Below are 14545 nucleotides of genomic sequence, written 5' to 3' on the forward strand. Positions count from 1 at the left end.
CCACAGCTCTGCTCTGGAACGCAGATGAGTAATTCCACTTCATGGGGTGACCTGTTGGCACTTCCTCGCACATCCTCAGTGTAAACAACACAGAGGGAGTGGGTTATTCGTTGGCAGGGTGTACTTCTGTGGGAGGTAAGGAGCAAGAGAAGAGGCAATAAAAAGAGACTTAGATAGTTGAATGCTACAAATCTCAACATGGCAAGCAGTTCAGAGCACGGAGACTGGCCAAGAGGAGGAGTCCTAAGTGCACAAACACACTCTAATCCCTGAGACCCTCCAGGGAGAACCATAATGGGGAAATGTCCTGCTATGTTTCACCTTCCAGATTCTCGAGACCTCACAGAGGAACCTGCTCTGGGGTTCCACTCAACCTCTCTGCCCGCAGTGTCGCTCTCAGACCTCTCTTCAGCTCCTCTTCCCCACCATGCATTTGTGTCCCTTTACAGGTTTCTGTCAGGACTACAGCCTTAAAATATTAAACCTTGTCAGGATGGCAAATGCATAACTCACATACCACTACTGGTTTGATATGTCTAATTCTCCCTTTAATGAACCAGGAATGTCTCACTATGGAACATCTTTAAGGGGCACCTGGGGACATCCAGCCAGGCTTCACATTGTCCGGGTGCAGGTGAACTTGCACATCTGCTGAAGCAGAGACCCACTTCCTGGCAGACAGGTAGTTGCTTCTTGAGAATGAGATTTTTTTGAGAGCTGGAGAGACCACAGGCTTTGCATTTTCCACTTCAAGAATTACTGTGCACTTAGTCTTCCGGTGTGTGGGACTGATGTGCAGTGTTGGGTCACATGATTTTTCCCTACATAATGGGAAATCGTCTAGACATACTCTAATGATGGAGCCTTTACTATTTCCCTATCTAACTCATTTTTTGGGAAATTGGTTATGGGGTGGTCGTCAAAGGAATGGTTTTACAAACATCATCAGAAATAAATGTTTTTTTAAAAGTGCAAGAATCATGCTATTTTCCCAGCATGATTGTCAGAAGAGTATTCGTAAAATGCCTGTGAAGACCCAGAGAAAGTTGGCTGCAGGTGGATCTTCAAAGTTGGCTGCAAATTTCCTTACCCCAGCTGAGAAGTATAAGTGACTTGCGTTAAAAGCAAGGGAGAAATCATATATGCAAATTCAGTACTTGGTTCTCTGACACAGCAGTTAGAGTGAGCTTTTTAAGATGAAAATCTGATTGTGGCCTGGCTATGGACATTCAGCCCCAGTCCAAGGTCATGTTTTGCTGCCACCACCCATATTCTCTGGTTCCAGCCCTACCTGCCAAAGTCACCAATCTCTTCTCTACCTCAGCACCTTTACACATGGTGTTCCCTCTTCCACTAACAGTCTTCCCAGCACTTGTCATCTACCTAATTCTTACTCATTGTTTAGGACTGAGTTTTAATGTCACTTTTTCAAGCAGGCCATCTTTTTTGAGCCACTAGTCTTGTTTTTAGGTCCCTACTTTATTTAGGTCTTCATTGCCTGCAGTATTTCTTCCTTGGAGCGCATCTCTCAACTGTGACTACGTAGCCTTCTGAATGGTTGTTTACCATTGCTCCCTGGCTAGGCTATAAGTTATTAAGGGCAGGGAAACCTGCTTCCTTGTTCATCATTATGTCTTCAACACTTAGCACAAATATGATACATAAAAGTATCCAAATAAGTATTAGCTAAATGGATGGTTGGAAGAATAAATGGATGAAAAAATACAAGAGTGTTTAGAATAGTAATTTAGAATGTTCTTTTGCTTTCTATAAGTTAGCAATCCACATCTGATCACTTTAATTCAAGATCAGGAGATAAACTCTCTTATCTGTAGAGAGTATTCTGCCAGGTACATCTATCTGCTGGGTGCCTGAAAATAAGATTTCTACCAAAAGAGACAAGATGGGCACACTACCTGACAGGAAATTTTTGTTTAAGATATAAGTGCCCTATTTACTTTAGTCTTTATCCAGTCATAAGATTAACTCTTGAAGATAAAACACTACACCTCATTGGTATGTATGCCATTTGTTACATTTCAGAATATAATACTCCAATATTGTAAATATTGTGAACATGCTTCTTTTTTCAGTGAATATAACTATCAATGAGAATTTGAGGATGAGTAAAATTTCACTGTGATGATATAAATACTGGTATTGCTCACATAAGGAAAACTGTAAAATCCTACACTTTAGACCCACGGAATGGGTCTCACTGATTCTTTCCAAAACAGAGAACTCATTTTGTTCTTATGTTGTAAATGTACAGAGAGGCTATATTAAAACATTTTGTTTATATGTCTATTGTGTCTCTACATCATTTTCTTTTATGAATAAGCCAAGGAGAAATGTTTGCCTCTTATAAATCTTTTACAAGAACAATTCCAGCAAAAGAAACCACAGATGTAACTGCCAGTTTTAAGTTTCTGACAAATTAGTCTGCCAGCCCCACGTGAGCTTCCAGGTTGAAAGCTTGCAATGCTTGGAAATTTCATGGCGATCCCTGCCTTTTAGCTTTGGGATGAAGATTGCCAACTGTAAAGGCACATGAGCAGCCACATGGTGTGTAATGTTTACTGAAGATTAACTGCTGCTACTTTGGCCCTCTCTACTGTCTTGTCTTCTTTGCCTCCTTCTTCTCAAATGTCCCCAATTTTCCACCCACTTCTGTGTTTCACTGGTTTGGAGGATATCACAGACACAAACTCCTGGTATCATATGTGGCACTTATCACATGGTCTCCCGTGAGTAAGTTTGCTACTGGGCTGTTAGCTCCTTGCAAAGGTAGAGTTCAAATGACCTTTGCATTCCCCAGTGCTTGTACAGCAACTGCAGTCTTGAAGATGCTGGGTAAGTGTTTGTAGAATTAAGCTAAACAGAGTATCATTTTTTTATTGAGTCATTTCTGAGAATAATTTGGTATCATGTATTTTGTGAAACGTGGGAATGTGTACAAAACTGCCACCTCTTAATATAGTGGGGAACATGGAGATAGGGAGGCTAGCATGTTCAAACATGGTATTTTTGGTATATGTGGTCTACATCACAATAACATTTGTGATATGACTTTGATAAGCTTTAGGGGAAAATGCAATTTTTTCTCACAGACAGTAATAAAGAAGTGGACGGTTTTATACACCCCTGCATGATGCTAGGTTCAAGGACCATGGATAAAATATGCACACACATGATACCAGGTTCAAGGACTAAAAGCAAGTACAAAGTCTGTTCTTGAATGATTGCTCTTGACCTTGTAAAATCTTATCTGGGGATGTTTGTGTATCCCACGTTTTTATTGTTTTTGTGCTATAAAAGAAAGTGAAGTTTTACCTCACCTCATTAAATTTTGAAATGTTACAATTCAGAATTAAATAAAAATATAGTATTTGGCTTGATTTTTTTCAGCCTGTATTGTAAATCTTACTTTGGTATCACTATAAGTTCTCCTTATGTGCACCTTTTTTTCTAATGACACAAAAGTCCTTTACAAACCTTTTTTTTTTAAAAAAAACCTTCCATTTTCTTTATACATTGAATAGGTAATGCAGTCACATGGTATAAAACTTAAGAGGTACAAAATAGTAGCGATAAGTCTCCCTTCCTCTGTTGACTCCTAACCACTCAGTTACCTCCTTGGAATTAACTACCGTCGTAACTAATGTATCCTACCAGAATTGGTTTATGTTTGCAGATTGCTTACACACATACATACATTCCATGTATATACATATATGTGTGTATTTTAAAAATGCAATTGAGAGCATATGTGTACCCTACTTTGTATTTACTTTCATTTTACAGTATGTGTTTAATCTTTTCTTTAACCTGGGTCACATATTTGTGTTTACAATGACTTTCCATTTGTGGGTTCATGTAAATGTTTGTTGCAAGTCTGTTCAGTTACCATTGCTTGTAGTTCAGATAATCTGTAAAATGACCCTATGGGCTAAACCATCTACAATATTTTGTTTTTTTCATTTTAAAAATGGGTGAGAATCTGGCTTCTGTCCATTGGAGGTCACAGTCTCTATGATTATCCTTATTAACAGCTTCAACTTCTGACATGTTGGGCAAGACTAAACACAAAACTACATTAGTAAGCTGCCTATAGAAATTTGGCAAAGAAATAAGAAATGCCTCTCATTTATTTCATATTATACTCTGCCTACTTAAAAAAAAATCCTTTTATTTTAACTTCTGACATGTCTACCCTACTGATTTTAGGTTAAGGAACTAATTCTTCTCACCACCTCCACCCCCACAACTTTTAGATGTTCTCAAATCTTCTGTTTATGTCTTAGAATATGCTTCCTTACTATTTTATGTTAAGAATCAATGTCATTGTTAATCCTTGTGTATATTTAGTATGTATACAAAGTACTTATTAACTTTTTGGCTTGTCCTTGCTGAATCAGAAGATGTCAGCAAACATTTTTTTCCCCCTCTTTATTTCTGTACCACAGATGTTAAATAGGTACTGCCTCACCTAACTGAAAAAGTAACTCAAGTTGAAATAGAGCATAATTCTACCTGTCAATAATGACAGCTTTGAGGGTTTTAGTGTCATTGTATCTTAAGAGGTAACTGCTTCCATTTTTTGGTTCAAAATCCATATTCTTTACCTCTCAAGGAAAGAGGTGGGAAGAATAGGAAAAACAGCTATGACATTATCAAGAATGTCTTGATCAAATCTAAACAGTTGGACTTAACTAGTTGTGTGACATTAGACAGTTTACTTAGCATCTCTGATGGTGGCTTCATCAACCATTGAGAAAACATGTTATGAAATGCTTTGCTGGTGAAGATTGAGTAAGGTTTTCTTTCATGTAACCTTGCTTTGTTTCTCATTGATTTCTCATTTTTTCTGAACTCTTGTAATATTTATCTGCTTCTACCACAAACCAGGGCAGCCTCAGTTTAACCCCATGTAAAGTGGTATTACAACTCCTTGCCTGACTGTCACAGAACTGCTGTGGAGATCAACCAAGGAGGACAACATGTGTGTTTCCTCTGTAAACTACAAAGTACTCAGTCGATACAAAGTATTAGTGTGCTGTTTCCTTACACTGTGGGCTGGAACCGGCTCTGTTTCCTGTGAGCACATTGTTTCCCCGAGGTGCCCCCAGAGAAGCTGGGCTTGTGCTGCATGCGGTATATTCATTAAATTCATTACTCATTGAGATGAATTTGTCTGAAGTAGGTGTTATATCATTTGAAAACAAGTCTCACTTTTCTGTCTCTTATAAATCATTCTTTTTTGTATTTCAAACAGATTAGTTTGTGGTCAGTCTAGCCAAGACTATGCAATAAATAAAGTACATTAGCAGTATCAAAATCTCTGATAAAAATAATGCTGTGAATCACCAAGTGGCCTCTTCAGTTTTTAATAGGAAAATGAGTGGACATTCATGCACAGAATCTGAACATCAGCAAAAGGCTGCAGAGTGTTGGCGTCATCATTTACTTGGAGACAGGACTGAGGAAGTACGAGTTACAGAGCAGTGAGGTGAGGTCAGCCACAAGCTTCTCGCAGCAATCTGGTTCATTGGTTTAGAGGCTCATATAGGTGGTGGATTTATAAAAACAGGAAGAAGAATAGGCGTTTTATGGACCACATAAGTTCCCTAAAGAGTCATGACTAAGATAGGCCTAGAGAGAAGCTGGTGATTTAGAATGACATAAAATATTTCATCTTTATTTTCTGAATATGTCAACGTTATAATTCTATTTCTGGAACATTTCGGGTTTACAGCATTTTCTTCTGATTGAAAAATGTCATGCTTGACTTGTGTATGAGTGTTAGACAATATGCTCATGTTATGCAAGTCTTTTCAGGTAAAGGCAAGTTAAAGTTTGACATTGACTTAAAATTACTGAGTTACTGAACATTAAAACAGCTTGCAGAATATTGCAAAATATATTTGAATGCTTTTGTTAATGTTACTGAATAAAAGCCATGATAAATATAATAAATATGAGTATATGAAGTATAATGAAAATAAATATATGAGGGAAGTTGTACAATAATCAATTATCTTTTTTTTTCAGTGAATAAGTATTGAACATTTTCTATATATAGGCTACCTAATATGTTGTAAGCAATCTACTCTTAATTGTGAAAGAGTTAAAAAAGAAAATCAAATTTATAAGAGGAATAAGATATCATTTTGAACAGTTTGTGAGTGAGGAAAACAGTCATAACTTAGATATTTGGAATTAAGGAATTACATAAGATTTAAAAAATTTAAAGTGCCTCATTGAATAATTGCATTTTATCCACTCAGTCTTTGGGTGTAGTGATGGCACTGAAAAACAATTCTAAACCTTTTGAAAATTCAGCTTTTTAAACTTGTTTTTACAGTTTTCCCCCTGATTTATGACCATATGCTTCGATGAAGCCTTCCATTAAACACATCCTTACTAACATTACCTCCTCCTTGGTTTTTCTAACTTCCTTAAATTTAGTATCATTTTGTTCCTTAGGTTGTTGAAAAGAAACTATTTTGCATAGCACATCATGCCAAGAAAAATACACTTTATTAAATAAATTCAGATAATATACTGTATTCCTATTACATAAGTTTTCATATTTTAAAAAAGGAAGTTGGCATGTCCACCTTTTTGTTTTGTAATAGTTAACTAAAGGCAGTCTTTAGTGACCAGGAGGAAAATATTATATTCTGAAATGAATAACTTAAATCTGTTTTCTCTTTTATCTAAATATGTTTGTGAAATCTTCATTTTTAGCTCTGTAAGAGGCTGCAGGGACACAGAGTGTTCAAAACAGGATAATTCAGTCCTCTTTTCTGTTAGTGAAAGCCAGGGCAGGAAAGGGCCAAGCTGATGGGAACACGTCAGAAGGGTGGGGGTCCATCACCCAGGACAGGACAGGAACGCTTCGTCATTGTGCCACAGGCAAGAGCTCCTCTATAACTCACACAGATAAACATACTTGGATTGTGTTCATTTAAATAAAAGAGTTGGGAGAAGGAAACTAGAATCATTTTTGGAGTTTCTGCCCATGCATTAAGGTCTATGGGCTGAGTGATTTGGCTGTCAAAAAACACTCTCTCTCTTGCCGCTTCTGCCTCTTGCTCCTACAGAGAAGTTGGGCTCTGCCTCTCCTTTACCAGTGGGTGTCTTCACCGGAGCCAGGACTCCAATTTCTGTGCACGTTCAGACTCAACAACCACAGGAGTCACATTTTACCCCCCCCATTGCCTCCCTTTTCTCTCCTTACTTATGGCATCATGTATATTTTTGTGAATCCCCTCCCTTTTGTTAAAGTTAAAAAAAAAAAAAAAGAAATAGGTAAACACAGATGCTCCTGCTGTAGCTCCATATGGAAACCCACTTTCTAAACAAGCAAGTTGTAGATCGAGGAAGTGCACTGATCTGTCTCGAGCTTTTCCCCTCGGGAGTGTGCAGCTGGATGAGATTTTTATTCAAGGGAGCAGAAGAGAAGGGGGTGTGTGTGTGTAGGGGGCGGGTGCGCTGTGGAGTGATCAGTGTAGTCTGGAGGGACATGCGGGGAGAAACCTGCAAAATGTTCATCTCCGTCTCATGATTCTCAGCCTCTCCAATTTTAAGTGTACAGTAGCCTTCCTGAGCCGCTTGGAATCTGAGAACTCAGGTTTAAATAAGCTTTCTGGCTGGGTTTTAGTTTTTTTTTTTTTTTTTTTAACTATTCACAATTAAGGAGTTCCTTTTTGTCAGAATTAATTCTAAAAAGGCTATGTGTGGAACATAAAGTGAAAGTCCTGTTACCTCCTTCTTGATCCATAGTTTCTATGAGCACTTTTAAGAATCCAGTAGATTGATGTGGATGTAAGGTCCTAGAGAGCAGGGACTGTCTCTTCTTTTTATATGCCATGTAACATAAACCAAGTTCTGTGAACATTCATGAATAAATAGATGGGTTGGTGAAAGAATTATTACACATAGTTTAAAATTATTTATTAATGACTAGCTTTCTGCTAAATCTCATTGGCTTCCTTCAAGATTATATTCTTTTGGGGGGGTTGTAAATACTTAATTAAAATTTTTATATGTATTAGAAAACATTATAGACATTAGCTATGCTAATATTTTCTGGAGATGTCTTTGAGTCAAGAAGTTTGAACAGAATATCAAATATGATGTTGTTCCTTTGCAACAGTACGGTAATGGTATTCAAAGATTAATTCACAAAACAATTGCTGTAGGTTTTTTTTTTTTTTTTAGTGGTCTCTTAATAAACCTGGGAACAAGGAAAGAGTTGAAAAAGATATAGATTTTTATTAATATGTTTGAAGTAATTCAGTACCTTGGGGAAAAACAACTTTGTATTTCCAAGAGCTTCTCTGCAGCTGGGAAAGTAAATTCGTATAAAGCTTTTTTTACAGTTAACTCCAAACATGAAGCTGGCTATATATGCTACTCTGATTCATGTCGTACCCAGAGGGACAGATTCCCGTCTCTGTTGGGTTGTACGTGCAGGGATTTCCTGTACATAGAGATAGAATAAGCTATCGCCTTGCTGGCAATTTCTAGTCCACAAAGTAAGGAGACTGCATGTCTTTAAGGATTTAGGTTTTCATCTTTAATAAGAGTGAATTAACTCATGGCGCTTCATCATTTCCTTCTCAAAATTTCATGTACCATTACAATTTTTATATATGTCATTAAATAAGCTTACTTTGTAATTCAATTAATTTAAAAGTGAACTTTATATCACTGTCATACGTGGAAAGTCAGTGCCACAGGCCATAAGTCAAAAGTTACTGTAAAAATAAACATGAAGAAAACAAAATGATGTCTTTAAATTCTAGTTATATACTGTTGCTTGCCCAAGCCTCTGTGCTTGAGGTCTGTTCACTCTTTGCTAAGTGGGAGATTTTTCAAGCATTGGACAGGAGCTGAAAAATAGTACCACCACAACGTTCCATTCTCCTTCATGTAATCAGAATGATTGAAAGAAGTGAGAATAAGAAATAATCTTATGACTGTGTGATGTGATGTTATTTAATACAGTGTCACTGTGCTCTTTCAAATGATCTTGCATTCTCCCTCAGACAATTGGAGTACACTGAAAATCCTGGGTCCCATCAGTGCTCAGGCATCCCCAGTCTTGGGAAACACCGCTCAATAATAAAGGAAGGATTTTCCAGCACATATACTTAATTGGCAATAATAAAGTTATATAATAAATTTCTCATATTGCTTGGATGCTGGAATCACCAGTGTAACTAATTTTGAGTTATATAGGGAAAAATATTTACAAATGTTCATATAACTTAAGATTCAAAAGGTAGAATTATTTAAATCTAGTTAACTCTAAGGTTAAAATCTCTAAAATAATAATCTTATTTTTATTATTTTATGCACCTATATTTCAACCCTTTTGAGAAAAATAATACCTTGATATGTGTCTATATGTACAGAATGCGTATGATTACTAGAAGACTAGCTCTTTACTGAAATATTGTTTCTATTTTTTCAGGTAATTAACAACTGCTATTCTCATTAAGTATTTTGTTGAAATATTTTGTTGCTGTTTATTCCCTTCATTTCAACAGCAATCCCCTGGGGAGTTTAAAACGTTTTATGGGTATGAGGTCCTAATAAAGATAGTAGCAGTGAGTTCAATAAACTAGCTGTTAGATTAGAAATCAAAGTGCTTAAAGGTTAGTCAGGCTCTTTGGATTCCAATCTTAGCTCTACCACTTACTAACCATATGTAACTTTGGTTGAGTAATCTTTTTGTGTCTATTTTCTCATTGGCAAAGTCACAATAATAATATTGGTGCCTACTCATTTGTTTTTACTTATTTGAAGAATTAATACATATAATGTATGGAACAATACCTGGCATGCAGTAAACATTCAAAAACATTAACTATCACTACTACTATTATAACTACTCATCCTGGATGGCCTTTTGCCATCATATAAAATGGGAAATACGAAAGCATAAAATGTCACACACTACATTGAAAACCGTAATCATTGCGTTCTCATTGTCATATTTTAGTGCATTTAAGTAGTGGGTGATCTAGGTTAAATACAAAAAAAAATTGTGATTTGAGGAATTACCATCATGCTAATTCATATTCCACTTTTCTTGAAGGCATTGTTTCATATGAAGGGCTATCATTCTTAGTAGGGAGGGAGTAATACTAAGTCATAGTAAGGATGGAATAATCCTCGGCACATAGAGCTGTCGGCAGTGCTAAGCTTTACAACAGCAGTAGGACATAGGGACTTGGAGAGCCTTGTCTGGAGGCGGTGATTAAAAGCTTGTAAAATAAGATCTATGGAGGAAGGCTAAAGAAATTTGGATTGTTTACCCTAGAGAAGAGAAGACTTAAGGGTGATTTAATGCTGTTATTGAAGCATAAGAGGGTTCTTTTCTCGAGCCTCGTGGTAAGCTTTTCTGTAGCTCTCTTGAGATCCAAACAGGAGGGGGTGGGCTGACAGTGCAGCAAAGAGGATTTAGAATGAGTAAGAAAAACCTTTCAACAGATGGATTTTTCTTTCTTTCTTTCTTTCTTTCTTTTTTAGCAATATGTAAGGGAAACTGTATATGTTAGTTTTTTTGGGGAGGTTTTAATAATAATAATATTGCCATCTGCAGTAGTTTGGTATGGTCCTGCCTTGAGGCATAATGGTGGAATATATTGCCCAGGAAGGTACCTTTTACATATCAGGAAAAGGCTGGCCCACTGACTCAGAAATAACCACTTTATTAAGACAGCAGCTCTTCCCATCAGTGAGAATGTGAGTACAGTTGGCGCTCTGTTTCCATGGGTTTTGCATCCATGGATTCAACCAACTGTAGATCAAAAATATTCAGAAAAAAAAAAATACAACAATACAAATAATAGAAATAAAAAATAATGCAATATAATAATTGCTCACATATAATTTACATTGTATTAGGTATATAAGTAATCTAGAGATGATTTAAAGTATTCACAGGAGGATGTGAATATGTTACATGCAAATACTATGCCATTTTATATAAGGACTTGGGCATCCATGGATTTTGATATCTGCAGGGGTCCTGGAACCAGTCCCCCATGGATACCAAGGGATAACTGTGCTTCAAAATGGTATAGTCCCACAAGGAAAGGCTTCAACCTGGGTTTATTAAGAAACACAAACCTATCAGTCCTGGGGACTGAGGTACTCAGCCCAAGCCATGTCTGTTTGTCTTCCTGGATTCCTCTATAAGTCTTCATTGAAAACCTTCTGTATGGCAATAACTGTGTTAAATTTTAAGGATCTAAAAGCAGGTAAGATAGATTCTTTGCCTTCAAGAAGCTGACATTCTAACTAATTAAGGCAGCATGTAAAAGAACAATTAAAATGCATTACATACCTTAGGAATGTTTTGCTCTGTAACCCTAGAAGAGGTTACCTAATTTGGCCTTGTAAAGTCAGGGAAGTTTCCAGTGGAAGTGGCCCTTGAGGTAAATATAAAAAGATGAATAGAAGTTTACCAGATGGATAGAAAAACAAAACAGCAAAATGGAAGGTACAAAGAAGAAGGGATTGTTTAGGTAATTAACCATGGGTCTAGAACTGCTCTATCATTAGCAAAGTCACTAATGACATGTGGCTATTGGGAACTTGAAATGTAGTATCTGAAATTAAGATGAGCTCTAAGTGTAACGTATGTAGCAAATTTCAAAGATATTACAAAAAATATATATCGTTCTTTTTTACATATTGAAATGATAATATTTTGTATATATTGAGTTAAAGAAAATATGTTATTAAAACTAATTTCACATACTTAATTTTACTTTTTTCTAATGTGGTTATAGGAAAAAATTAAATTACATGTGTAGCTAACGTTTTACCCACAGTATGAAGTACATGTTATACTGTAACCTATTACATATGTACATACAAGCACATATATACAAACATGCAAAAACTAAAACAAAATGTTCATAAGTTTACCATTGTGCTTTGCAATACATTCTGATATTGTCTATCCTATTCTATTTCACATTATTTTAATGCTGGTTGCAACCCATTAAGTTGATTTCAAAACCCACTAATGGGTTATAATTCACAGTTTTAAAAATGCAGAAATAAGGTCTTACCCACTCTGGGCTTTATTCTTTAGTTGTTGAAGCATTTGCTTGTCTTTTATCACACAGTATTATGATTGGATTTATCTTTAGAATCTGTCAGTACATGGAGGGTAGATTGAATAGAAGTGACCAGAATGAAGATGTGGAGTTGAAACCACTATGATAATATTTGAGAAAGTCAGGAGGGCTCTAAACTATGGCCATGGCATTAGTGGTGAAGAGAACCAGTAAGAAGTTGGTGAAGAGAAGGGGAAAAGCTATTTAGAAGGTATATAATGGGATTTGGTGAGTGATTAGATGTGGGAGGTGGGAGCCTTAGAGTCTATAGTTGAGTCATTGATTTCTGGTTTGGGTGGTAAGGAATACAGGCAGAGCTAGTTGGGGGGAGATTAGGAATTCTGGTTTAGACGTACTGAATGGGGATGTCTGCATGACATCTAGAGTGAACCACTGAGTGAAGTCATCAGTGTTTAGCTTAGAGGTGAGGCTGCAGGTATAACTGGGATAACCCAGAAACAGAATGTAAAGCAAAGAGAGACTTAGGGAAGAGGGCTGAATTCTGAGAAACAGGAGCATTCACAGAGCCAGAAGAGCCATAGAAAGAACTGGATAAGAGAGTGTGGTCTTGTGGAGCCAGGGGAGGAGAGAGAATATCCAGCAGGAGCGGGCAGCTAATCACTCCACAGAGAGGCCAGTGTAGGAAAGGCCCATCTGACTTGGTCTCCACAGCTGTTAGCAGGAGACACTTCATAGAGACATGGCAGGGAACTTCAGCTGGTTGGAAAATTAACAAAAAGGGAAGAAATAGAGATGATAGAGTCTTACACAGTTTTCCGAGAATTTTGGCTGAGGAGGAAATATGAGATTAAGGAAAGGAGAGAGAGAGAGATAAGGAACAGGAATGCATCAATAAGAAAGTGAATGATAGAAAGTAGAGAATGCTCTTTGGAAAGAGAGTTTTGGCCATTATTACCATTGTTTATTTTAAGAAGGGAAAGATTTGGGTATCCTTATAAGCTGGAGTTAAAAGACCCAGCCATGAGGGAGAATTTGAAGATACAGTCATGGGAGAGGATGATGAAGGGACACTCCCCAGGAGATGGACAGGTCTCATAGCTACACCAGAAGCCATGGAATTCACTGTGGCAAAATGAAGAGTGAGGGGCAGGACTGGGGAGGGAGGAGTCAGGGGGCTGGGATGGTGTGGGGATGTGTGAAGGTTGCTGAACTGCATAAAAGGACCCCAACCTGGTTATCAGATGCTCTGCACGGGGGTGGCATCCCACACCTGGGAGGTGGCCTTCTCCAGTAGCACTCGGCAGCCCAGCTCCAGGGGCAGAGGAGAGAGGAGGTGGGTTGACTCAGGGTCAGGTTCATGCCAGACCTGTAGAACCTGAGCTGGACAGGGCAAGAAGGAAAGCAAAGCAAGAAGAAATAGGACTGGTCAGGGGACTAAGAACCTTCATGAGGTCAAAGATCAAGAGTATTTGGAGGAAGAAACCAGAGAGAGAGGACACTGTGGCCAAAGTGTAAGGCTTTGAGATGAAGCCATTGCAGGGAATGGCATATGCCCAAGTTGATAATTTTCCCATGAAAACTAGTGAGTAGGATCTAGAACTGTAATTTTTTGTTTGTTGTTAGATGTTTTCAGGTCCAGAACATTTAAATGTTTGGTTGCTTCAGTGAATATCCACGTGAGCACTTGAGAGTTCATTTGGAGGATTACACAAAAGGCTCTCCACGGTGAAGAAATAGTTAAGTAAACTGTAGTTCAGGATTCAGTTAAAAGATTAGAAAGCGGTTATGTTATTTTTCCAAATTCTCAACTGTGAAAATACTTTGTAAATTATTAGAATATGATAAAAATGCATGGAATGCTAATATACTCAGAGGGCAGTAAGGATAAATCTGTGGCAAATACAGGGCAAGTGACATTTGTAAATGGTCTTCTGCTTTTATCCATGCACCTAGCAGAGCACAAGTGAAGCCCAGGAAGAGAGCATGTCCTGTCCAGAGGTTGTCCTCTGTCAGGGTGTTTCCTCAAGAGACATAGATAACTCTTGTAAGCGTGTGCCCATACCTCAGAGGACAGCCAGCGGATTATTTGATACTGTGTGTTCCAGGATGACTCAATTTGGGTAGCTTGGAAGTCAGTGCTGGAGCGATCTTGTGAAGGGTGCTGAAAAAATGGGATTCATCAGCAGCACTTCCAATATGCCCCTTGCTAGAACTTGATCCTCAACTTCATCCCCACTTGAGAAAGAGGACTCCAAGTTCTGTTTTAATATAGAACAAACTTAATGGTTCCAAGCCCTTGACAGTGCCAGAAACTGCCTCAGGCTCTTAGCCATTCTGGCAACTGTTAGAAGGAGAACATTGCCCTTCATATGGCCAAGCTTGCATTTTCTGGGTGGTCCAATAGCCATGGGCCTCGGGGATCTCAATTTTGGACTGTG

Source organism: Cynocephalus volans, chromosome 16 (genome assembly GCF_027409185.1).
Source record: "Cynocephalus volans isolate mCynVol1 chromosome 16, mCynVol1.pri, whole genome shotgun sequence".
Lineage (NCBI taxonomy): Eukaryota > Metazoa > Chordata > Mammalia > Dermoptera > Cynocephalidae > Cynocephalus > Cynocephalus volans.